General features: G+C 38.4%; 1 long non-coding RNA gene across 27 annotated transcripts in view; it reads left to right on the forward strand.

The window, feature by feature from the left end:
* Positions 1-597: 597 nt before the first annotated feature.
* LOC144581969 (uncharacterized) overlaps positions 598-26,617 on the forward strand; it is a 51,879-nt gene continuing 25,859 nt past the window's right edge. For 12 of the 27 annotated variants that reach the window (XR_013533496.1, XR_013533497.1, XR_013533501.1 and 9 more), the window contains exons 1-4: positions 598-643; positions 1,962-3,482; positions 11,601-11,781; positions 22,229-22,281. This is a non-coding gene — a long non-coding RNA (uncharacterized LOC144581969). Of the gene's footprint in view, positions 644-1,961; positions 3,483-11,600; positions 11,782-13,278; positions 14,781-22,228; positions 22,282-23,843; positions 23,941-26,617 lie in introns of all 27 variants that reach the window. The other 15 variants (XR_013533504.1, XR_013533511.1, XR_013533490.1 and 12 more) reach the window with 11 other exon arrangements.

A 26,617-nucleotide genomic window follows, 5' to 3' on the forward strand; every position in this document is an offset into this window, starting at 1 on the left:
ATTATAATACAACTAAAAACAAAAGGAAGGAAAAAGATCCAAAACTGAGGGACTTATCTTCTGGGGTCTGCCAGGGTTTCAAAGGCAGGACTTTTCCGGCTCCATTCCTTTATCCGGGAACCAGAGGGTTTTCAAATGTAAAGTTCTTTGTCTGGGTTTCCCGCACCTGGGCTAGGTAGAGAAAGCCCGGTGAGGCTTCTTTGTCACAAAAAGCCTGCCAGAAGCTCTGGAAGGACGGGGCTCTGTAACTCAGAGTTGTGGACCAAGCAACCAACCCAGTATTAGAATGAAAGATCCATCTCTCCTCTCATTGGACGAGAACATGAATGGGGAGGGAATAACTCAAGGGTTAAAATTCCAGCTGATCCTTACCTACAGGGATTCCTTCTCTGGGTCCCTTCCCAGGACAGCACGGGAATTGTCTTTCTTTCTCCTTCTCACTGTCTAATAAACTGCTTTTCTGCAAAACTCTAGGGGTCCATGATATTTATCTGAACGGCAAACTCACCGTACCTCCCGTGCCCCTTCCCCCATTGTTCAGGGTTAGTGAGGTCAAGAGCGTCTTTGGAACTGTGAGCTGAGTAAGTTCCCCTGGTTACATCTTTTGGTGAGCCAGTCAAGGAGAACATCAGACTTCAGAGCAGTGAGTGATATTGAACCCCTTTTGCTTGCTAATCTGTTCTTTCCCTGGTTTTAAAATTTTAAAGCAGGTGAGAACCAGGCACCCGTCGGCCATCTAAGTGTGAATAGCACAGCCGGTGGTCTAAAGACATAGGTGTCAGGCTTTCTGGGAACGAACTCTTCAACAACTCCCAGCTCTTCGGAACTGGGAGCATTGCTAGCCCTGAACCAGCTTCCCTTTCTTGCTGTTCTTTCTTTCTCTGGGCCAAGCCAAAGGCTGGCTGGAGGAAAGGGTGGCAATCCTGAATTCCTGGTTCAGTCCGGTTGATAATGGGGCCCTGCTTAGACCTCCTTAGAAAAAGCTGCCTATGCGAGCCACATCCAGCCTTTCATACCCCAACCTCCTGGGTCCAGGTTTCTGTGAGGCAAACTTCTTCCCAGCTCTTTCCTACACATGAGGTTATTACCCTTCTTGCTGGGACTTTGAGGCTTTTGGGGTGGCAGTCCCGGGACCCTTGCCTATGGTGCCCTCAGGCTTATGCCTATGAGGACCTACCACAGTATAAATACACAGGGCCAGTTCCCTTAGTCTGGAGTGCTAGGTTATGTTGTAATGGAGCCAGAGTCTATCAGTGGGTACTGGAGGCTATAGGACATTGTGTTTTTTGTCACCCAAGATTTCTCTATCCAACTGAGTGGTGCCAGAATCCAATGATATACAATTTGTCATGCCTAGGATTGGCTCTCCATATGGCAGAACTTCTCCATCTAGAATACCTCAGACAGACCTGGTCCAAGGCTCAAATAGTTAATTACAGGCCCCACAATCCTAGGGCATATTCCTATGATGGAGAGTGGGGTGGGAAAGAAGGCCCAGGTCCTGAGGGCATTATTCCAGCCTCAGTCATGCAGCCAGCCATGACCTTCTTTAATACTGTTGTGCTTAGAGGCCACTCCCAAGGAGTTTATCCTCCTAGGGCAGCTTTATGGTCAGGCCTATGTTAATTAAACTCTTGCTAGAGAATATTGGCACCCATTGCCCAAGACTCACTGGCCTGGTTCTTCAAGGATGTGCAAGTACAGAGCCACTAAGCCCAGCAGTCCCCATATCCTCATAGTGGCCAATAGGAACATTAGATAGTGAGGGTGTGCCCATGACAATGGTAAGCATGATTAAACCGCACACATGGGAGGGGGGCCCAGAAGATGATTACTCATCTAGACTGCAAGGAAGCTACAGGGTGCTATAATGGGAATGCCCCTGGGCTAGCAGTTGCAAGATATAACCAGGGATGCAGGCATCCATGTATTAAATTTCCGATGGGTGCTACTCTCCCAAGGCAAAATCACCCTTAAAGTGTATCCTAGATAACTGGGACCAATTTGACCCACGATCTTTGAAGAAGAAGAAGCTCATTTTTCTCCGCCAAACAGCAGTGCCACGATACCCTGTGCTGAGTGGAGAAACCTGGCCTCCTAAGGGAAGTATAAATTATAACACCCTTCTACAATTGGAGCTGTTTTGTAAGAGGGAAGGTAAATGTGTTGAGACCACTATGTGCGAGTTTTCTTTTCTCTAAGGGCCAATCCTCAGCTATGTAAGACTTGTAACCTATGCCCTACTGGCCCCTCCTCAAAACTACCCCCATATTTAGGACTCCCTGTGGCTCCTCCCTCCACCAGTGCTGACCAGGTCTCCTCAGCTCCTAGAACCCAAGAGGAGTCAGGGAAGGCCAAAGCAGTGAAGACACCTCAGGCTACTAGGTAGGATGTCCTAACTCTGCCCCCTACAGGCGAATTTGGCCCAACCAAAGTACACACTCTCTTTTCACTTTCTAACTTAAAGCAAATCAAGGCGGACTTAGGAAAAGTTTCAGAAGACCTGGACAAGTACACAGATGTTCTGCAGGGCCTGGGTCAGTGCTTTGAATTTGATTGGAAATATAACATGTTATTGCTTAGTCAAATCCTTACCAGCAACGAGAGAGAGGCTGCTCTACTAGTGGCTCAAGAATCTGGGGACATGAGGTACGCTCCCTGGTTACAACACTGGGGAATTTAATGCCAGCAAGGGATGGTTGGAAATGTTGAAAGAGGTTTGGCTTTAACAAAAATGTCAAGATAACAGGAAAAGGAGATTCTGCTGAACAAGAGACAGCAGAATGACGTTCCATGTACCATTAAGAAACATAATCAAGATTAAAGAATCTATTTGAATGGGTTTTTAATGCAGAAAATGTGCCCTAACTTTGAAAAAAAAATGCCACAGAAAAACAATTATTAGTAAGAAAGAGAAGCACCAGGATTGAAGACAAATAGGGATAGAGTAACTCTACTGTTGTGCAAATGTAGTCAGATGTATTAACCAGACTGCTTTTATCTATAAAGCTGCTCATTCTCTTTTAGGGAAAAGGTAAACATTTATCATCAGTCTTTTGGCTGTACAGCAAGACCTGGACAATTAAAAACATTTTACTGGATGGATTTCATCTACGCTTTATCCCTGAGGTCAGAAGTTACCTCGTCAGCAAAGGACTGCCTTTGAAAGTGCTTTTGAAATTGAACAATTATCCTGGTCTCTCAGAACCTCAGGAGCTCAACACCAAAGGTGTTGGAGTGGTCTACTTGCCCCCAAATGCAAGACTCTAATTCAGCCTCTAGAGGAGGGGAGTCATAAGGACCTTTATGTGTCATTACAGATACTCCGCGGAAAAAGACTGTGAATGCTGTGGCAGAGAACACCAATGGAGAGAACATCATGAATGTCTGGAAAAAAAGTGAAGATGCCGTCATTGTTATAGGAAAAGCCATGAAATCCACTGGGCTCTCGACTGTGTCTAGATGTTGCACATGACTTCACAGTGAGGGACTGTGTTAGAGGGACATCCCGGAGTTGGCGGGGGGGGCTTTGTTTTGAGTGCAGAACTTCTCCGCTTCTGGCCAGCTAGGGGTTTCTGTTTCCACTTTTCTAGCCTCTGGCAGGCTAGCAGCTTTTGTTTCCAGTTTTCCAGCCTCTGACTCTTAGGGACTTTAAGGGCAGAAATCTTTCCCACCTATGGCCTCTAGAGGCAGAGACTCCATGACTCAGAGTTTGAAAATACTAGTCAATCTGGCAAAGGATTTAAAGATCAGTTAATCCAGAGAAAGGTTGAAAGACACCCTGTTACTGGATGAGAACATGAATAGGGAGGGAAAAACTCAGGGGTAAAAGCGTTAGCTGCCCCAGCCTGGAGCGGCAACCCCTCTGGGTCCCCTTCCATGGCATGGAAGCTGTCCTTTTGCTCTGCCTAATAAACTGCACAATGGACACTCTTTGGGTCCATGAGTCCTATTTGAGCTGTAACACTCACTGGGACACCGAGGCCCCTGTCTCATTCTTCGGCGGTTAGACCAATAATCTGGGAATCCAGTTGCAGGGAGTCTGGTTACAACAGAATTCATGACAGAACCAATCAAATAAATAATAAAAGAGACCGTGGATATGGCCAAAAGAAGGTGAGGGTTGGGAGTTTCAAGATGTGAATCTAGGAGAAATTCAACAGCTAACAGATAAACAGTAGTGGAATTAACAGAAGACAACTTGATGGAGACCAGTGCTTCCAAACCAGTGCCGGATGAGAAGATGTAGTAGAAGCAGTACCAGTGAACACATTGACATTCGACAATCTGTCAGAAGGGTTCTGAATATTCAAGACTGCCTTTGACTTCTTTTATCACATGGATCCTTGTACAATACAGGCACTGAAACTAAAGCAAGTGATGGAAGAAGAATGGTAGCATATAGAACCATTTTAGAGAACTAGAAAAGCAAAAGGCGTAAAGAAAAAATGATGTGTTTCTGTAAAGTTATTCAAGTCTCCCTTCCTGTCCTGTCTCCCTTCCACCTCTTCCCTTCTGTCTCTGCCACCCCTGAGGCAACAAAACGAACCTCTCTTCTTCCTCCTCCTCCTCAGCCTACTTAACATGAAGATGCTGATGGGGAAGACTTTGATGATGATCCACTTCCACTTAATAAACAGTAAATACGTTTTCTCTTCCTTACTATTTTCTTAATAATGTTTTCTCCAGTGTACTTTATTGTAAAAGTATAATACTAAAACACATAACATATAAAATATGTGTTAAATGATTCTTTTTTTTTTTTTTTTTCATTTTTTACTGGATTATAGGTTTTGGGGTACATGAGCAGAGCATGCAAGACAGTTGCGTAGGTACACACATGGCAGTGTGCTTTGCTTTTCTTCTCCCCTTCACCCACATTTGGCATTTCTCCCCAGGCTATCCCTCCCCACCTCCCCCTCCCACTGGCCCTCCCCTTTTCCCCCCAATAGACCCCAGTGTTTAGTACTCCCCTCCCTGTGTCCATGTGTTCTCATTTTTCATCACCCACCTATGAGTGAGAATATGCGGTGTTTCATTTTCTGTTCTTGTGTCAGTTTGCTGAGGATGATGTTTTCCAGATTCATCCATGTCCCTACAAACGACACGAACTCATCATTTCTGATTGCTGCATAATATTCCATGGTGTATATGTGCCACATTTTTCCAATCCAGTCTATTATCAATGGGCATTTGGGTTGATTCCAGGTCTTTGCTATTGTAAACAGTGCTGCAATGAACATTTGTGTACATGTGTCCTTATAGTAGAACGATTTATAGTCTTTTGGATATATACCCAGTAATGGGATTGCTGGGTCAAATGGAATTTCTATTTCTAAGGCCTTGAGGAATCGCCACACTGTCTTCCACAATGGTTGAACTAATTTACACTCCCACCAACAGTGTAAAAGTGTTCCTTTTTCTCCACATCCTCTCCAGCATCTGTTGTCTCCAGATTTTTTGATGATCGCCATTCTAACTGGCGTGAGATGGTATCTCAATGTGGTTTTGATTTGCATCTCTCTGATGACCAGTGACGATGAGCATTTTTTCATATGATTGTTGGCCTCATATATGTCTTCTTTCGTAAAGTATCTGTTCATATCCTTTGCCCACTTTTGAATGGGCTTGTTTGTTTTTTTCCTGTAAATCTGCTTGAGTTGTTTGTAAATTCTGGATATCAGCCCTTTGTCAGATGGGTAGACTGCGAAAATTTTTTCCCATTCTGTTGGTTGCCGATCCACTCTAGTGACTGTTTCTTTTGCCGTGCAGAAGCTGTGGAGTTTCATTAGGTCCCATTTGTCTATTTTGGCTTTTGTTGCCAATGCTCTTGGTGTTTTGTTCATGAAGTCCTTGCCTACTCCTATGTCCTGGATAGTTTTGCCTAGATTTCCTTCTAGGGTTTTTATGGTGCCAGGTCTTATGTTTAAGTCTTTAATCCATCTGGAGTTAATTTTAGTGTAAGGTGTCAGGAGGGGGTCCAGTTTCTGCTTTCTGCACATGGCTAGCCAGTTTTCCCAACACCATTTGTTAAACATGGAATCCTTTCCCCATTGCTTGTTTTTGTCAGGTTTATCAAAGATTGTATAGTTGTATGTATGTTGTGTTGCCTCCGGTGCCTCTGTTTTGTTCCATTGGTCTATATCTCTGTTTTGGTACCAGTACCATGCTGTTTTGATTACTGTAGCCTTGTAGTATAGTTTGAAATCCAGTAGTGTGATGCCCCCCGCTGTGTTCTTTTTGCTTAGAATTGACTTGGCTATGCGGGCTCTCTTTTGGTTCCATATGAAGTTCATGGTGGTTTTTTCCAGTTCTGTGAAGAAAGTCAATGGTAGCTTGATGGGGATAGCGTTGATTCTGTAAATTACTTTGGGCAGTATAGCCATTTTCACGATATTAATTCTTCCTAACCATGAACATGGAATGTTTCTCCATCTGTTTGTGTCCTCTCTGATTTCGTTGAGCAGTGGTTTGTAGTTCTCCTTGAAGAGGTCCCTTACGTTCCTTGTGAGTTGTATTCCAAGGTATTTTATTCTTTTTGTAGCAATTGCGAATGGCAGTTCGCTCTTGATTTGGCTTTCTTTAAGTCTGTTATTGGTGTAGACGAATGCTTGTGATTTTTGCACATTGATTTTATATCCTGAGACTTTGCTGAAGTTGTTTATCAGTTTCAGGAGTTTTTGGGCTGAGGCAATGGGGTCTTCTAGGTATACTATCATGTCGTCTGCAAATAGAGACAATTTGGCTTCCACCTTTCCTATTTGAATACCCTTTATTTCTTTTTCTTGCCTGATTGCTCTGGCTAGCACTTCCAGTACTATATTGAATAGGAGTGGTGAGAGAGGGCATCCTTGTCTAGTACCAGATTTCAAAGGGAATGCTTCCAGTTTTTGCCCATTCAGTATGATATTGGCTGTTGGTTTGTCATAAATAGCAGAAGACAAGAAATTACTAAGATCAGAGCTGAGCTGAAGGAGATTGAGACAAGAAAAACCCTTCAAAAAATCAATAAATCCAAGAGCTGGTTTTTTGAAAAGATCAACAAAATAGACAGACCACTAGCCAGATTGATTAAAAATAAAAGAGAGAACAACCAAATAGATGCAATAAAAAATGATAAAGGGGAAGTCACCACAGATTCCACAGAAATTCAAACCATCATCAGAGAATATTACAAACAACTCTATGCACATAAACTAGTAAACCTGGAAGAAATGGATAAATTCCTGGACTCCTGTGTCCTCCCAAGCCTAAACCAGGAGGAAGCTGAAACTATGAATAGACCAATAACAAGGTCTGAAGTTGAGGCAGCAATTAAGAGCCTACCTCACAAAAAAAGCCCAGGTCCAGATGGGTTCACAGCCGAATTCTACCAGACACACAAGGAGGAGCTGGTACCATTCCTTCTAAAACTATTTCAAACAATCCAAAAAGAGGGAATCCTTCCCAAATCATTTTATGAGACCAACATCATCCTGATACCAAAACCCGGCAGAGACCCAACGAGAAAAGAAAACTTCAGGCCAATATCCATGATGAACATAGATGCAAAAATCTTCAATAATATATTGGCAAGCCGATTGCAACAGCAAATCAAAAAACTTATTCATCATGATCAAGTAGGATTCATCCCAGGGATGCAAGGCTGGTTCAACATACGCAAGTCTATCAACGTAATTCACCACATAAACAGAACCAAAAACAAAAACCACATGATTATCTCAATTGACACAGAGAAGGCATTTGACAAAATTCAACAGCCCTTTATGCTAAAAACCCTCAATAAACTCGGTATCAATGGAACGTATCTCAAAGTAATAAAAGTTAAATGATTCTTTATGTTATTGGTAAAGTCGCCTTGTCTACAGGGAGCTACTGGTAGTTACGTTTTTGAAGGGTCAGGAGTTACTTTCAGAATTTTGACTGCAGGGAGTTAGGGTGGGAGTGAGAGTGTTCCTAACCCCTCCATTGTTCAATTGTATATGTAAATACTGCCTGCGGAGTTCTGGTTAAAGCACTTCACTAAAGTCTGAATTTAAAGTGCTTTTTAGAACTATATCACTTGCTTGCCCTGTGCCATGAGTAAAGTTTTCTTTTCTTTTCTTTTCTTTTTGAGACAGAGTTTTGCTCTTGTTACCCAGGCTGGAGTGCAATGGCGCGATCTCGGCTCACCGCAACCTCCGCCTCCTGGGTTCAGGCAATTCTCCTGCCTCAGCCTCCTGAGTAACTGGGATTACAGGCACGCGTCACCATGCCCAGCTAATTTTTTGTATTTTTAGTAGAGACGGGGTTTCCCCATGTTGACTGTTTTCAACCAGTGCACCGTTCTTTTACCATATATGACTTCAGAGTCAGGCGGTTGTGTCATCCTCAAAGCTCGTATCTGTTCTATACTTATTTGAACTCTTTGATAGTTTTTTTCTTTCTTTTTTTTAATCCTCACATTCATTGTCTTCAGACAAGAAAATTGAATTTGAATGACTGATTCAAGGGCTCTAGGCCAGCTTGCATTATTTTGTTGATTTAGATTAATAGCTTTTATTTTCCTAGTTGAATTGTCCCCATGAGCCTTGTCAACTCTTATTCCATTTCCACAAAATAGGGATAATAGTACTTAACACCTGGTTCAGCTGAGTAACTCTGTAATTATTCTCTTATACATGTAAAGTACCTTGAAGCACAGAGTAAAGTGCAGTCTTTCAAATTTCAAAGGACTTAGAACACAGAAGAAACAGCTTGAGAGCTATCATAACTCCGATTTTTGGTTGGGCTGGCATTTGAAAGAGAAATTACGTATCTTTCCTGTTGCTCAAGATAGTGATTTTTGGGGGACTGCTGTGTTTTAATTTTAATAAACTATGTAGGAATGTAAGCATCTAAATATTGGCTTTCAGAAGAGTTTTCATGGGAGAATGAATTGTTACTGGTCAAAATATTCTGAACACTCTGTTTAATAGTTGAAACCTCTTTCCTAATGTAACTGGAGTTGCTGCCACTGGATCTTAGGTTCCTGGCCTCTGTAACCCCAAAGAATGGGAAAGGGGGCCTTGGTGTTGCAGTGAGAGTTACAGCTCAGATAGAACTTATGGGCCCAAACAGTGTGCGGTAGCGCGGTTTATCCGGACAGCTTCCACACTGTGGAAGGGGAACCAGAGGCTGGAGATGATACCCCTGAGTTATGCCCTCCCTGTTCTTGTTCTTGTCCAATGAGAGGGGTTCTTTCATACTTTCTCTGGATTAATTGATCTTTGAATCCTTTACTGAATTGGCTACTGTTTTCAAACCCTGAGTTACTGAGCCTCAGCCTCAGCCTCTAGGGGCCAGAGGTGGGAAAAGGGCCCTTGAAAAAAGACCCTAAGAGCCAGAGGCAGGAAGACTGGAAACGAAAGCCCCAAGAGCCAGAAGCAACTGGAAACAAAGGCCCTAGACAACCCGGGAAGTTCCTCTAACACAGTCCCTCACCCATATCCAAACCCTCTTGTACTAATATATATTTGTTGTACTTCTACCATAAATTTTTAATTATTAGATAATCACTTAATTTCAGAAATTTAGGCTTAATTTCTATTTTCTATCATCCCCTTCTCAGACTAAGAATTTACTTACTACCAGTTTCATGGGGCAGGCCTATTTGTTTATTATTATTATTATTGTGGTTCAGGTTATCGACATTATTATTTTGATAAATATGTCTTAAATTTATAGAATAATGTCTGAAACATAATAGGTGCCAAGTGAAATTTATTGAGCTAATTAATTTTCAGAAATTACCATTTAGAATAGATGCCAATAAACATTTCTGAGCATGAAGCAAAACTATCATTACTTTATATTATACCATAAAACCTATCTAGGTCACCCACTCAATTCAATAGATTAAGCTCCAAATGAGCCATGAATACTTTAAAAAATAAAAAGTTTCTCTGAAAAGATCAAATTCTGCCTTTCCTTATTTAAGGAATTAAAACATTTAGAAAAAGACTATTAAAGGATCTAAAAACAATTCTGTGTGGACAGAGAAGCTACGTTCCAAAGATCGAAATGAAACGTTTGCACAAAAGTATTTTCCCAAATATTTGTCATTTCACCGCTTTAAATTGGTTCTTTTTAATCAGAAATTTTGGGCAAAATATCGATATATTCAAATTCAGTGAGTAACATCCAAGTTATTTTTGCAACTGGATGACGTATAATAGTGCCTAGCATAATGGCAGTATGTAATGAGCACTCTAACAGCTACTTTCTATATATTCTCTGCTGATTCTTTCGATGGGTGAGAGATTGTAAAGAGAGATTATTAAGTGAGGAAGCCAATTAATAAACAGAATTACGCCATGCAAAATTACATTGTACTTTATTAGATGTCAGAGTATATCGTGTGCAATGGTTAAACCTTAACCCTAGCGATCTGACTTAAAAAAAAAAAAGTAGGACAAACACATGCTATTTAAAGTTTTCCTAACGAGTATTTGGTTTGCAGATGTTTTCGTTATGCAGTTTGGATCAGTCTTAAATATCGTTCACTGTGCATTAAAAATTTAGGCTTCAGTAATGCTTAAAGTAATTGATGTTTTAAACCATCTGGAAAAAAAACTACAATTATTTGTAAGGAATTAAATTTTAATTAGCTTCCTCTACTCCCCACCTTTCTGCTCTTAAAAAGTAAAACCTTATGAAACTTGTTATCTCTCCTGTGTTCTCTTATAGTTCAGCCTTTGCACATGTTCATCTCCATCTCTGACTTCATTGAAATCACTTAAATTTATTCTTTTGGAGTTCATAAAGATGCAATTTCTTATACATTTTTTTTCTTAATCTTTCAAGGTCAGGCTACATGTGTGGAAGTGATTGGCAATTTATCCATGAATTTTCTCATTGAGAGCATAGGTTCAAGAAAGAAGCAGCTTTACTTTACCATGATAATCACTATATATCTAGTGCCTAAAAAATTTCAGATACTTAGGAGACATTTCAAATGTAGAAAACAAATTAAGTGAAAGAAGCTTTGATTGTGAATAGGATTATAAGGGGCCATAGAAAGGAGCAATAGGCTGGGCGCGGTGGCTCAAGCCTGTAATCCTAGCACTTTGGGAGGCAGAGGCGGGTGGATCCCGAGGTCAAGAGATCGAGACCATCCTGGTCAACATGGTGAAACTCCATCTTTACTAAAAATACAAAAAATTAACTGGGCATGGTGGCGCATGCCTGTTAATCCCAGCTACTCAGGAGGCTGAGGCAGGAGAATTGCCTGAACCCAGCAGGCGGAGGTTGCGGTGAGCCGAGATCGCGCCATTGCACTCCAGCCTGGTAACAAGAGCGAAACTCCCTCTCAAAAAAAAAAAAAAAAAAAAAAAAAAAGAGCAATAAATGAGAGCAACTGATGCAGTTGTATTATTCTTTAATTATCTAGATTTGTTCTCATTACTACTGTTGCAAATTTTCACAAATTTAATGGCATAAAACAACACAAATATATTATCCTACGTGTTTGTAGGTCAGAAGTCTGATGTAAGTTCCATTGGGCAATTATCAAGCTGCTGGCAAAGCTACGTTCCTTTTTGGAGGTTCTAAAGGAGAACCCATTCTCTTGCCTTTTTCAGATTTAAGAAACTGCCCTTATCAGTCCCTGGCCTTCTTCCATCTTCAAAGCTAGTAAAACTTGATCTTCTCACAGTACTTCACACTGACCGTGAGAGATTTGCTTTCCTCCTCCATATTTAAAGACCTTGGGATCTCACGTGGCTTATTCCTGATAATCCAAGATAACCTTCCAATTTTAAGGTCAGTTTATTACCAATTGATATGAATGGAATTGGTTCCTTTCCCAAATTCCTTTGTTGAAGGTTGAACTCCCAGTGGAACTATATTTAGAGAAAAACAAATGCTTTTGTTGTTGTTGTTGTTTTTGAGACTGAGTTACACTCTTGTCACCAGGCTGGAGTGCAGTAGCACGATCTGGGCTCACTACAATCTCTGCCTCCTGGGTTCAAGGGATTCTCCTGCCTCAGCCTCCCAAGTAGCTGGGATTACAGGTGTGTGACGCCATGCCCAGCTAATTTTTGTACTTTTAGTAGAAACAGGTCTCACTATGTTAGCCAGCCTGGTCTTGAACTCCTGACCTCAGGTAATCAGCCCACCTCAGCCCCCCAAAGTGCTGGGATTACAGGCATGAGTCACCATTCCCAGCAGGAGAAAAAAATCTTAAAGGGGGAAATAGAGTAATGTCCTAGATGTGACACTCTAATCCAGTAGGGCAGGTGTCCTCATAGGAAGAGGAAGAGACATCACAAGTGTACATGCTTGAAGGAAAGGCCACGTGAAAAAGTAATGAGAATGTGGCCACAGCAAGTCAAGGAAAGAGGCCTAAGGAGAAACCAACTTGATTTTGGCAACTAGATTTTAGACTTCTGGAAACTAGATATTGGACTTCTGGCAACTTGAATTTAGACTTCTAGCTTCCAAAACATTGCAAAAATAAATTTCCGTGTGTGTGTGTGTGTTTAGCTATCTGGTCAGTAGTATTTTATTATGGCAGTCCAAGCAGCCTAATAAAGCAGCATTAATTGCATATGCTATCTTAATTTCTCTTTTGCCTTATAACACTTCCATGGGCTCTGGGATGTATGACATATGTGGACATCTTTGGGGGCTTATTATTTTACCATTATAATAGTCTATGAACGAAGGAAGGAAATTCCCTTTCCACAACAATGATGGTACAAGGACCCCAGATCTCCTCTTTCTTCAGTTTGGCAAATAGGCAATGACAAAGAAAACTAAATTAAATTTAATAAGTTGTCAAGAATTAAACACCATAGAAATGTTTTTACCAAGGTGGAGAGCCCTGAGTGGGATAAAGTTATTATTTTAAATAGTGTATGTTTTGGTGACAGTGAGAGGGCTGTGAGGGGTGCTATTTCTAAGGATTTTTGTTTTTTTAAGAATTCTAGGAAATCAGAGAATCGTGTAGAGGAAACCAAACTTGACCTCTTCCTGTTTTGTATCTTTACTCATCTGGGGTGAGCATTAATTTAGCATGTGACGGACAAGCAGGATAAAAGCATACTAATTTATTTCTTATAAGTTTTAGGTAACAGGGAGCCCTCATAAGGAAATGAAGACTCAAAGAAGCAGTTAAATTCAAACACCATATACTGGATTTACAGAGTAGGAAACTGTGAAAATGTAACAAACGAAAGGAACTTGGGCAAGGATAATTGAGTAGAGAAGTGACTAGGAGTAAAAAGGATGACATTAACAAGGTTATTTTTTTTACAGGTTTCCCTTGGCTTCAATTTTCCACCCTTGATGAAAACAATGTTGCTTTCAGTCTAGGACATTAGCAAGATGGCCGATTTGAGGCTAATACCACTCTCTTCTTCCCACAAAAATCCCAAAGCAACAAATAAAGATCTAAGTTTTGATCAAAATAACTAACAAAGAGCACCAGAGACCAGCAAAGCAGCAGGAGAAATTATTTAGAGCACAGAAACCCAGGATGGCTGCATAAAGAAGAAAGCACATTGCCTCTGCCACACTATCTCCTCAGTCAGAATTAGCATAGAACAAGGAGAGATGTCTCACTTTGGGGGAAGGGGAAGCAAGTGGACCCCAGCAGCCCCCACCACCATCTTAGACACCTGTAGTCTTCTCTACTGGGTATTCCTGTGTACCTGCCGAGCTTTGAACCAACTGAGGGAGCTCTCTGAAGTCAACAGGGCTGAGCTATCCATAGAGAAGAAGCTGACACTATGCCCCACACCACTGTAGTCTGTGCTGCTACTGCTTTGCACCATTTTGGAACTGGAGACTCTTCTAAACTGTGTCCTGCTCTGGGGTTGAGTAGTCATTGCATACCTTAATCACTGATGCTCAGCTACCACTGCACCAAATTTACCTGGTAACATGCCATCCCCAAGCAGAGCTAGCGCTCCTTCTTACCCCTTAGGGCCAAGTTACTGCAGAGCAATTCCAAATCAATTATCTCAGTTGCTAGGGCGGCCTCCTTTTAGGTCCAAAGCTGAGATCACAAATGACCCCACCCTTCCCCCAGCACCTCAGGCTTCTTGCACATAGAAGCAGTTGTGCCCCCTGGCAACACGACTAAGGCAGAATTCTGCTTTCCAAGGGCTCTAATACTCTGGCAAACTTGGGCAGTTGCATCTGCCAGCACCACAGTTGATGTGGTATCCCACCTGCAGGGATCCGAAGGCTCCACCAACCCATGGAACCATATACTTGCTAGGACCAAATAGACACAGCGTCTCACATTTGAGCTGAACCTCACATTGAGGTTAAAAGATTACCTGAGCTGTTTGGCCCTCCAGGCTGAACAACCATAGATGGAACTGTGGAACTAGATAGAACTTCTAGGAACTAGATGACCCCTTGTGGCCTAACTGGCTGAGACATCTTCTCCTCCAGGTAGTAGAGCTATCACTGCACTGATCCCTAAGTCCCAGTCACAGTGGCATCTTGCCATTTCTGGGTTCTGGTTGCTACCGCACCTGGCCTCATAGGGACTGGGCTACTGCTGTTTGCAAATATCCTAGGGTCTAGTGTCACCTTATCTTCCAAGGTCGGTGCTGCCACTGTGCTCTGTTGGTTCTGAGTCTCAAATTGCAACTGTGCCCTATCTCTGGGGTCTGAACCTCTGGAGTACTGCTTCTTTCCAGAAACTATGTCATGCTGTGCCCTGATCCCCAGTATCAGAACGATAGCTACATCCCCAGCCCCTGAAACCAAGGTGCTGGGATGTACTTCAGAACAACAGATCCCAGGTAAGTGAAAGAACTGTATCCATGTGTTTCTTGGAGAGTGAACTTGTGCCTCAAGTCTCAGGTGCTGCAACCACCTTCACTGCCACAGACTCCTACAGCCTAGACAACTGAGGCACCCAGTTATTGCTAATGTTGATTACAACAACAACAAAATGTTGCATAGAGACTAAACAACTGCACCTACACAAAACCGGAGCCACCAATCACATCCTGCCTAACCCAGCACCTTCTGGCCCATCTGCAGGTAAATGTCTTCTCCTACCAAAGCCATTTACTAAACATTGAAATAGGTGACTGCAGCACCACATGCACTGAAATCAACAGAAAGACATAAGCAACATGAAAATGAAAGGGCACATGACATCACCAAAGGAAGATGTCTGTAATGGAACCCACAGAAACAAATTTAAAAGTTGTTTAAAAAAGAATTGAAAATAATGATCTTAAGAACACTCAGTGAAAAATGATAAAATACACATAGGCAATTCAATGAAATCAGGAAAACAAAACAATTAATGATCAAAATAAAAAATTAAACAAATGAACATCATTTAAAAAGAATCAAACAAAACAGTTGTTGCTAAAGAATTCACTGAAATAATTTTTTAAAACATCACGAGCTACAACAGCAGACTATATCAAGCAAAAGAAAGAATCCATGAAGCATGGTCATTCGAAATGACTCAATCAGAAGAAAAAGAAATCTGAGAATAATATAAAAGAGAGTAAAGATAGCCTATGAGACTTACTGGATACTATTAGGTGAACAAGTATTCACATAATAGGAGTTTCAAAAGGTGTAAAGGTAGAGCAGTGGACAAAAAGGCTATTTAATGCAATAATTGCTGAAAATTTCACAAGTCTTGAAGAGATGGGAACATCCAGATACATGCAGCTCAATAGTCCACAAATAGATGGAACTTGAAGAGATCCTTTCAAAGGTACTTTATAATTAAACTGTCAAAAGTCGAAGGCAGAGAATTCTAAAAGCAGCGAGAGAAAACTGTCAAGTCACATATAAGAGAAAAACCATTAGACTATTAACAGATTTAACAGCAGAAATTTTGCAGGCAGTGGAGACTGAGATGATACATTCAAAGGGCTACAAAGAAAATGAAAATTTCCCACCAAGAATACTATTAACAACTAATCTGTACCTCAGATATAGAAGATGAATAAATTTAGTTCTGCCCAAGCAAAAGCTGAGGAATCCTTACCATTAGGTATACCTTACAAAAAAAATGCTTAAGGGAGTTCTTCAAACCCAAACAAATGGAAAATGATTACTATAATGAATAAGCATGAAAGCATAAAAATTACTGATAAAGGTCAATATTTAGTTAAACCCAGAATATTCTAATCCTGTGGTACATATTAATTTCACATTAATACATTTATCTAAATATCAAGTTTCAAGATATGTCAAAATACCTAAATCTATAATAAGTTATTGAGCAATCTACATTATAAAAAGATATATAATGACATCAGAAATATAAATTGTAGGATGACAGAAAGGTAAAAGGCTAGCATTTTTATATGTGACAGCATTTACTTATCAGCTTAACATAGTCGTTCATAGCTATGATTTTTTTATGTAAGCCTCAGAGAAACCACAATATGAGAAGCTACAGCAGGCATACAAACATTAAAGATTAAGGAATTAAAGCACAGCGGTACAAAAATATCACATCACAAAGGCAGACAAGAGATGAAGAAAGAAGTAAATGAGCTACAAAACAACCAACATAAATAACGAAGTAGCAGTAGTCTTTATCAGTAAAAAACTGTAAATGAATTCAATTCACTAATTGAAAGCATACAATGACAATTATTAAAAAGTCAAGAAATGAGATGATGATGAGGTGGCAGAGAAATAGGAACACATTGACACTGTTGGTGAAAATGTAAGATAGCTTAACCGTTGTGGAAGACAGTGTGGCGATTTCTTAAGGACCTAGCACCAGAAATACCATTTGACCCAGCAATTCTATTACTGGGTATATACCCAAAGAAATATAAACCATTCTATTATAAAGATACATGTATGCATATCTTCACTGCAGCATTATTCGCAATAGCAAACACAGGGAATCAACCCAAATAACCATCAGTGATAGACTGGATAAAGAAAATGTGGGACATATGGACCACTGAATACTATGCAGCCATAAAAAAGAAAAAACGAGATCATGTCCTCTGCAGGACATGGATGGACTTGGAAGCCATTATTTTCAGCAAACTAAGACAGGAGCAGAAAACCAAACATCACTTGTTCTCACTTAAAAGTGGAAGCAATAATGAGAACACATGGACATACAGAGGTGAACAACACACACTGGGGCCTATGAGAGGTGGAAAGTGGGAGGAAGGAGAAGATCAGGAGAAATCACAAATGGATACTAGGCTAAATACCTGGGTGATGACATAATCTGTATAACAAATCCCTGTGACTCACATTTACCTATGTAACAAACCTGAGGTCACGTTATCTGTCTGCCTCAGTCTCACAAAGTGCTGGGATTATAGGCATGATCCACTGCACCCGGCCTGAAGTGGCATATTCTTAAGTCCTTCAATAGCAAAATGACCCAATCAAATATTCAAGAGACACAGAGGAAATGCTTAGTAAGAGATAGTGAAGCTGGAGAGAAAGTAAAATAAGATAAACCACGATAAATAAGTTGTTGAGGCTGGATGTGGTGGTTCATGCCTGTAATCCCAGCACTTTGTGAGGCCGAGGTGGGTGGATCACTTGAGGTCAGGAGTTTGAGACCAGCGTGGCCAACACAGTGAAACCCCATCTCTACTAAAAATAAAAAAAATAGCCTGGCATGGCAAAAATTAGCCATGGCTAATTAAAAACACATTAGCTATGGCAGGCAACTATAATCCCAGCTACTCAGGGAGGCTGAGGCAGAAGAATCCCTTGAATGTGGGAGGTGGAGGGCCCAGTGAACTGAGATCATGCCACTGCACTCCAGCCTGAGTGACAGAACCTGGGTAAGAGAGTGAGACACCATCTCAAAAAAAAAAAAAAAAAAAAGTTGTTGTGAAAATTCCTTGCTGGAACAAAGAACCACCCCTCCGTAAGCAGAAGGGAAGCTCACACCAAACAAAAAGACCAATTCAGGTTGGTAAGTGGTCAAAGATTTACTTAGAGGGAACTTACAAAAGAATAAGTCTTCGGTGGCAGAAGATGAGGTAGATCTCTGGTCCTGGAGTGAATGCACCTCTAGTCTTTCACACCATGAAAAGAAAAAAGAAAGAAAAGAAAGAGCCACCGAAGGCATATTAACCTACCTGATTGCTTTCTTAAATCTATTTACCTTTATTTATTTATTTATTGATTGATTGATTGATTGATTGATATAGGTCTCACTCTTGTTGCCCAGGTTGGAGTGCAGTGGCTTGATCTTGGCTTACTGCAACCTCCTCCCCGGGGTTCAAGCAATTCTCCTGCCTCAACCTCCCGAGTAGCTGGGACTATAGGCATGGCCACTACGCCTGGCTAATTTTTATATATTTAGTACAGATGGGTTTTCGCCATGTTGGCCAGGGTGTTCTTGAACTCTTGAACTCTGGTGATCCACCTACCTTGGCCTCCCAAAATGCTGGGATTACAGGCATGAGCCACTGTGCCTGGCCTAAAATTTATTTACTTTCTTCTTAAGGAAATTGTTTGGGTTCCCTACAACTGGTCCACATTGCCGAGGGGGAGGTTAACTGAAGTAGCATTTATCTTGGTGCTGGTATGCTTCCTCATGTGTCTGTGTCCTACAACTCATTTTGTGATCACATACCCAGAATACATTTTCACAACATAATTCTTTTGTTTTCCATGTTCATGTTAATGAGTTTTTTTTTTTTTTTTTTTTTTTTTGAGATGAAGTTTCACTCTTTTTGCCCAGGCTGGAGTGCAATGGTGCAACCTTGGCTCACTGCAACCTCTGCTTCCCAGGTTCAAGCGATTCTCCTGCCTCAGCCTCCCTAGTGACTGAAATTACAAGCAGGCACCAACACACTCAGCTAATTTTTGTATTTTTAGTAGAAATAGAGTTTCACCATGTTGGCCAGGCTGGCCTCGACCTCCAGACCTCAGGTGATCCGCTCATCTCAACCTCCCAAAGTGCCGGGATTTACAGGCATGAGCCACCATGCCCAGCCATAATCATTTTTTAATTGCAAAAGGCAGTGAATCTAAAAACATTTCTACATGTATTATTTGTTTGATTCTGTCAGAGATCTTATAGAAGAGATATCTTTCATTCTATTTTTGCAGACAAAGGACTAGAAGTTCAGAGAAGCTAAAGTTTTTGAGAAAGTTAACATTTGTATCTAGGTATTCCAACATTAAGTTTAGGGCTTTTTCAATCACCCCAGGGAGATGAATTTACTCTGAGCCAAAATTAAATGCAATGCAAGTTCCCAGAAGAGGAGCATATACCTCTGTTCTACAGTTAACTCACCTATAAAATGAAAGTTTGGAGTAAGTATGATTTTCAAGGTTCATGGAATTCAAAAACCTCTATGAGTAACCTTTTCACTGCTTTTACAGAATAATTATCTTCTTCATTGACAATTGTTTCTTATAAGTAGCATATAAAAGCAATTTGTCATGTAAGTTTTCTGTGTATCTCTACTCTAGCGATTGGACACTGACTTAGTAGTTCCAAAGTCCAAATCATTTGATGATGGTAGTGGATTGGCGAGTTACTGTAGTCTACACAAATGCTAGCCAAGTTGGGGAAAGTCACAGAATTAATAGCAGAAATTCTATCACAACCAAGCCTCTTGACACTGAGATTAGTGATTTTTCATAACACCATGCTGTTTATTCTCTCTCTCTCTCTCTCTCTCTCGACTGTATGTATTCCTGGTTAAATTGCTTTCTACTTCTCAAATTTTTTACCCTTCTTCTTTGATTTTGTGTGTGCGTGTGTGTGTGTGTCTGTCATTTTATACCTTTCCCCAAATAGAAAATTGCCTATAGAATTAAAGTGTAGTTTGGAAAGACAAGATTATGATGAACATTCAGAAATGATGTATGGTTGTCCTGAGTTAGAAGATTTTGCAGGATTATTTTTGCTTTCCCCTCATTGACTAAATAAGCTCCCTCTCAACTTAAATCCCAGTTGTAACAATTAGCTCAAATAATTGTGTGCACAGCATTCCCATTGCATTGCAAGTTGTATTTCAAATTTTACTTTTAGTATCACCTCCATTGTGGCTTATACATTACCATAAAAATGGATTTTGCTTATGTGTGAAATTAGATAGTGTTTCCCAAAAAGGAAACGCATTTTCCATAAGAAGTGAAGCTGGGAAATGGGAAAATGTTACCCAACATAGTCTTAAGCATTATATTATGCCCAGCAAAAGCTAAGAACTCAGTTACAAACTGTTCATTTTACAAGTGCTTTGCAAATGTCCTAATTTATTGCCATGACTTCAGCAAGAAAGATTGGTTAAGTAATCCAGATATTCTAAAACATTAACAGTGTCAATATCTATAACCTAAATTTAACAAAAAAGCATTTTACTGTGTTCAATATATTTTATACTTTGAGAGGTAGAAATATGTTGCTATAAAAAAGTATCTAGGGTAATGAAAATTATGGTGTTTGGGGGTTTGTAAATTATTCAATGTTAAGCTCTTCTTACATTCTTTACCCTAGCTAGCTTTATAATATAATCTCTCCTGCTATATATCATTCCATCTTCAGTTTCAAAATAAGCTTTTAAAAAATTTAGCAAGAAATGTGAACCTTTAGAAGGGCTTTAATTTTCCAGTTTCTTAAATAAGAGTTATTTATTGCCTTTATTACTCCAACTTAAGAACTAATATGGGACTAGTAAATAATGTTGTTATAGTATGCATTTACAGTTTTGTTTTTTACATGTTGGCATAACCTACACATTTTACTAAATACACATAGAAATACTATATATATATATATATATATATATATATATATATATATATATTACATCATACATGAACATTGTACATCATAGCAAATTTACAAATCAATGCTATACACCATACATGCATTAAATGTACAATTCATATTATATTTAAATTGTATTAAAATGTGCTATTCTGAAATTTATCAACACCTATGAAGTATCTGTGTTAAATATAATTAAGATGGCATAAGTTTATTGTTGGCATAAATGGAAATTCTTTTTAATTAATGATTTCTGTGAAGAAGCTATGAGTTAATTCTGTTCTGAATATTTCAAGTAATATAAACCAATTCAGCCTTTCAGTTGTTTATTTTTGGGAGTTTAAATTTCTCTTCTTGTAAGAGCAACATTTAGTTTACTACCTTTTTGGATATAATTACCTTAGATTTTACACATAATTATTATGATTATTTATTTAAGAAAATCCAGGAAAATATAAATGAATTACATACAAACATTTAAGATTTCGCTTCATAAACATGGTGTTTTAACATGTAAGAATTTCTTTCTTCTTTAAAAATAGATTTTAATCTTTCGACAGCCATGCTTGACTTGTTTTGTATTAGGTTCTAAGAAGATCTCCTTATAGCATACTGCACAAATGCAATAAGAGAAGTTTATTTCTTTTCTGTAATTTTCATACTAAGTATACTACCACATTGACATTAAAAAATCTAAGTATAGACAGTTGATTAGTGATTTCTCCATTATTTTTGCTACATATACCATTACCTTTCTTAATCATCCTTTCAGTCACGTGACAGAATTTATTCATCCTTTCAACATATCTCCATTGAATACCTGTATTTCCTTAGTTTCTCAATAGCTCCAGGAAGTTCCTTTACTCTCTTACTGATTTCCATTCCCTTCCCAATCTAAAACCTCTCACTACTGTTTCTTTTTTTCTCTACTTTCAAACATCTCTCCTTATTGTTTGGTGAATCACAAATATTCCATGTTTGTTACCACTTACTTTTTTTATTCATTTCCTGACTAATCTAAACTTGATCTCTTATGAGCCACAGCACTTAGAGTGTGTAGTTTTGTTCCCATCAAATTCATTTTACATTAGCATATGTGCTAATTATTTACACAAAGCTGGAATGAGAATTACTTGAGGGAAAGGGTCATTATTTATTCCAAGTCTTCTTTCTTCTCCTTCTTAGGTAAGCACACATATTACACCTATATCAATTACATTTAATTGATTCATGTTTCCTCTCATTACGCTCACTGTTATGACCCACATCATCTCACCAAGATTATTATAGAAGCCTTCCAATTGACAGCTCTGCTGATTCTCTTATACTTCCAGCAGATTCTCATTATACATTCACACCCCACCAATCCATGATACTCATACGATTCTCTGGAGGATTCCAGTATATAAGATAGCTCAAATCCCATTCATATGGGACTCTTCAAACTTCACAACTTCACTTATATGTTGCTCAACAGTCTCTTCATTTTCTCCACAGGGACACTGGGCAATTCATTGTCTTCAGAACACATCTGGCCCTGTCATGGCTATGTAAGTTTTTCATATTGCTTATTTAAAATATCTAGATAGATAGATAGATAAATAGATAGATAGATAGATAGATATGTTGAAATAAGAAACAATAGTAACTAACTATTATTTCGATTTTTCGATAATTGACATTTCAACTGATAGTACAAAAGGAATGGTGGCCAAACTTTCTCCTCAGTACTACACTGTACTACTAGTGTTGAATTCTTTACTGCAACCCTATGGCCATGTAAAATTATCATTATCCCAGTTACACTTAAGAATCATGTTGATGAAGCAGTAATTATTAATTATATTGCATTTCAAACATTAATAGCTCATATGATAAAGTGAGAAGTACAAATAGAGTGCTAGTGCCGCATATGTGAGGTCACTGGTGACTTTAAGAAAAGTCTGTGTGATTGAGTGGCAGATTTGTAAGCTTACGTAAGTAAGCTTAAGTGGCACATTTGTCATGAAGCCTCATTTCAATTTGAAAAAAAAAAAGACTAAAAATCAAAATATGGTTATTCTGAGTTGGAAATTTGGCAAAAATACTAGTAAAAACATTTTTGCCTCCAAGAATAATTTGGGGGTTTATTGACTATCTCTGGAGAACTTCTGCCTTATAGCTTAGTATAGTTGATGTGTATAAAATTACATATAAATTTATATTTACTTGACATCTTGATCCTCAATACGGGGGAGTAATCAATATATTCTGATTACCAGTACCTTACTCATGAGTTGGTAAAATTGAGTTCATGGAGAAAAAATAACTTCTTTAGGCTTAAAATATATTTAATACAAAATAAACATAAAATTCACCAAAAAATTTGTGAATTTTATGTTTATTTTGTATTAAAGCCTCCTCCTTAGTCAAGGTTGTTCATATCTGTAAGTGGATAATCAAGGAAATCAATAATATTCTTGTTTTAGAAAAATTGCTTTATAAATAAATATCAATTGTTAAACTTTTAATTCTTAATTCACCACTCTTCTTACATAATTTATTTCAAACATTTTCTGGCACTAGTATATTTCTGGGCTTCATAGTATGTGACATACAGATAATGAAGGTAAGAAATAGTGATCTCTACGATGAGCCTCATAGTTTCTCAAAATAAACATGATCAAAGAATATTATGAGCAATAGAGGATTAATTTGTATTTTCTATCTCCTTTTTTTGAGCTCTGTTACAACAGAAATGAGTCAAATTGTTTATTCATTCAGCAACTCATTCATTGTGGCCACTCATTGTGCTAGAATAAGGACCCAGTATTTAATAAAGAATAAAATTAAAATAGATCCTGCCACCATGAGGCTTATAGGAATTCAGAGGAAAATATTTGTAATTCATACGCTATGCAAGTTACACATCAAAGCAAAAGCTACTTAAGGCAAAAATAGGATCTATAAAAGAAATTAAGGGTGAGACAGATTATAATTTGATTGAGGAACCATGAAGGCGTCTCATTAAAAGTGACATATTTCAGAGCGTAAGACTGAATAGGAGGCAAATAGGTTAGAATCGTATAAGAGAATGCCAGAAAGAAGGAATAACACATGTAAATACCTTAAGCAGGGGAGCATCTTGGCATTTGGAGGAAACAAAAGATGACTGTGCTTGCTCTGGAATGTGTGAGAGAAAATGATCCTACGTTCTGTTGGAGAGGAAGGTGGGGAGCAGAAAAATATACTTTGATGAGGATTATATTGTATCTTCAGTGGACAGTGAGTCATTGAAGAGCTTTAAAGAAGATGAGGATATAATTCCATACTCATTTTCTTTCCCTTTGTTTTAAGTATTTTATGGGTAGAAAATACATAGATCATAAATAGGTTTACCAAGAGTAAGAACTAAGTAAACATATCTTTTAACCTGAATCTATTGCCAGGTGCTACTCCTTTGCCCCCTTCTTTTCTTTATCCTTCCCTTCTCCCAGGGTTGATCACTCTCCTTACACTCAGCCCTTTAGATTAGCTTTGACTCTTTGAAACTTTACATAATAAATCACATAGCAAATATTCTTGTGTCTGGCTTATTTTGTCCTATGCTACATTTCTGCCTGCAGCAGTGCTTTATTGAATTTATTTCTGTGTAATATTCTGCATTCTGACCATAACTATTTACTTATTTATTCTATTACTAATAGGCATGTGGGTGCATCTGTGTTTGACTGTAAAGCTAATGCATCCATCAACATTTTGCAGTTTTTTGTTGTGTCAGTGCACATATTTCTGTTGAATATATATAGAGGAAAGAATTGCTAAACCAACGGGCATATGTATATTTAAATTTAGTAATTATGGAACAGTTCCCAAAGCTAGTTGTACTCAATTGCACCTCCACTACCAGTATAAAGTAGAAAGAGAAATAAATCTATTATGTGGAAACACACACACACACACACACACACACACACACACAGAAACAAGCCTATTGGGATCTTGGCACTGGATAGAAAGAAAAAGAATCTCTCCTGAGAATTCATACTCACAAACTGGCCCTCATATGGATTTGCAGCTAGTGATCCAAAACTTTCAAGCTGAGAATTTATTTCTAAGTGATCCCATGTAAGTACCTTCAGGCACCAGGCAGAAGCAAATACAAGTACTCTCAAGAGAAATGCTTTTTTCAGCCAGGCCTTACAAAATCTCATCAATAATGTTCCAGGAGAAATAAAGACACAGTTAAAAAAAATCACAAAACTTACAATAAAAGAAACCATCATGAGCCAGTACTTACAGAAAGAAGAGCGAGAAAAGTTAGACTCCCAAAGAGTACAGATATTAGAGCTATAAGATTTTTTTAAAGTACATATTTTTTTAGAAAGGTAAATAAATAATTACAATATAAATACTTAATACATCATATTATATCTGAGAATATACAATAAAGAACCAATTAAATTATAAACTGGATTACAAAGATGGATAAATTTTATAAACAGAATCAGTGAAACAAAACAACAATTCAGTATAAAAAAGATAAGCAATGTAGATGATTAAGAATGTATAATATAAATCTGAACAGGTTTTCAGAAAGGCATAGAGAAAGAAGTGACAATATTCAAAGAGATGATGACAGAGAAATTTCCTAAACTCAAGAAGAACAATTCTTAGATTCAGAAAATCCAATCAATTGAGAAACCTCAACTTCGACATATCACAGTGAATCTGCACAGAACAAGCAGCTAATGAAATATCTTGAAATTAAGAAAAATCGTCCATAAAAAACCATGATGAGACAAAAAACTTACTTCCCAATAGCTACAAGTGTTTGATGGAGGCAGCATCACTTTATATACAGTGTGTCACCCAGTGACTAACTAGAATTATTATAAATGTGTATTCATCCCAAGCCATATAAATTGGTATTTAGTCATTAAGATTGGACTTAATACAAATTTGGGCTTTAATAGTATTACACTGCTTGATACTTGGGCTTTAATGTACTATTAAACTGTTTAATACTATTAAGCTTGGGCTTAATACAAATACAAATTTATAGTGTTTTTTTTTTCTTGTTACTACCAACAAACTCTCATTATGAAAATTTGAAACTTAGGGTATACAATGGATAGAACGAAACAAACCTCAGATAGAAAATTGCTTGACATGCAAAGTAAGATTATGAGTGAAGATACTGGTAAACATACATATGTGTATATATATATATATAAACAAGTATCTTCTGAATGAAACAAAAATAATATCACATTTTAGGAGTGAATTACTTTCCTTCTATTACTATATTGAATGACAACAAACAGAATGATTTTATAAAACAGTAATTTATTCTCTTATGCTTCTGGAGGTTAACAATTTAAAATCAAGTTGTCAACAGGGCTCAGAGCTCTCTAAAGGTTCTAGGGGAGTGTTTGTTCCATGCTTGTATTCAGCTTAGGCTATTGCCGGCAATCCTTGGCTTTCCCTGACTTGAGAATGCATCACTCAAGTCTCTGCTTCATCGTTGCTGTTTGTATCTCTTCTCATAAAGACACCAGCTATACTAATTTCACGGCCCTCCTCACTCCAGTACAAACCCATTGTAACTTGATGATACCTGCAAAGACCCAATATCCAAATAAAATCATATTTACAAATATTAAAAATTTGAATTTAAACATATTTTTTGGGAAGACACAACCCACAGCAAAAGGTTTTAAAAAAAGTTAAACAATACTTACAAAGATGAGGGTTTTAAACTGTTCTTATGTCTTTTTTCAACGTTCTGGAGAAGAATAATAATACTAACTGTAGACTCTTTTAAGTTAACCATATCTGATAGAAATATTATTTGTATATATTCATTATTTAATGAAAGATTAAAATTAATCTTTGAACGTGTCT

The sequence above is a fragment of the Callithrix jacchus genome, chromosome 3, assembly GCF_049354715.1.
Source record: "Callithrix jacchus isolate 240 chromosome 3, calJac240_pri, whole genome shotgun sequence".
Taxonomy (NCBI): Eukaryota; Metazoa; Chordata; class Mammalia; order Primates; family Cebidae; genus Callithrix; species Callithrix jacchus.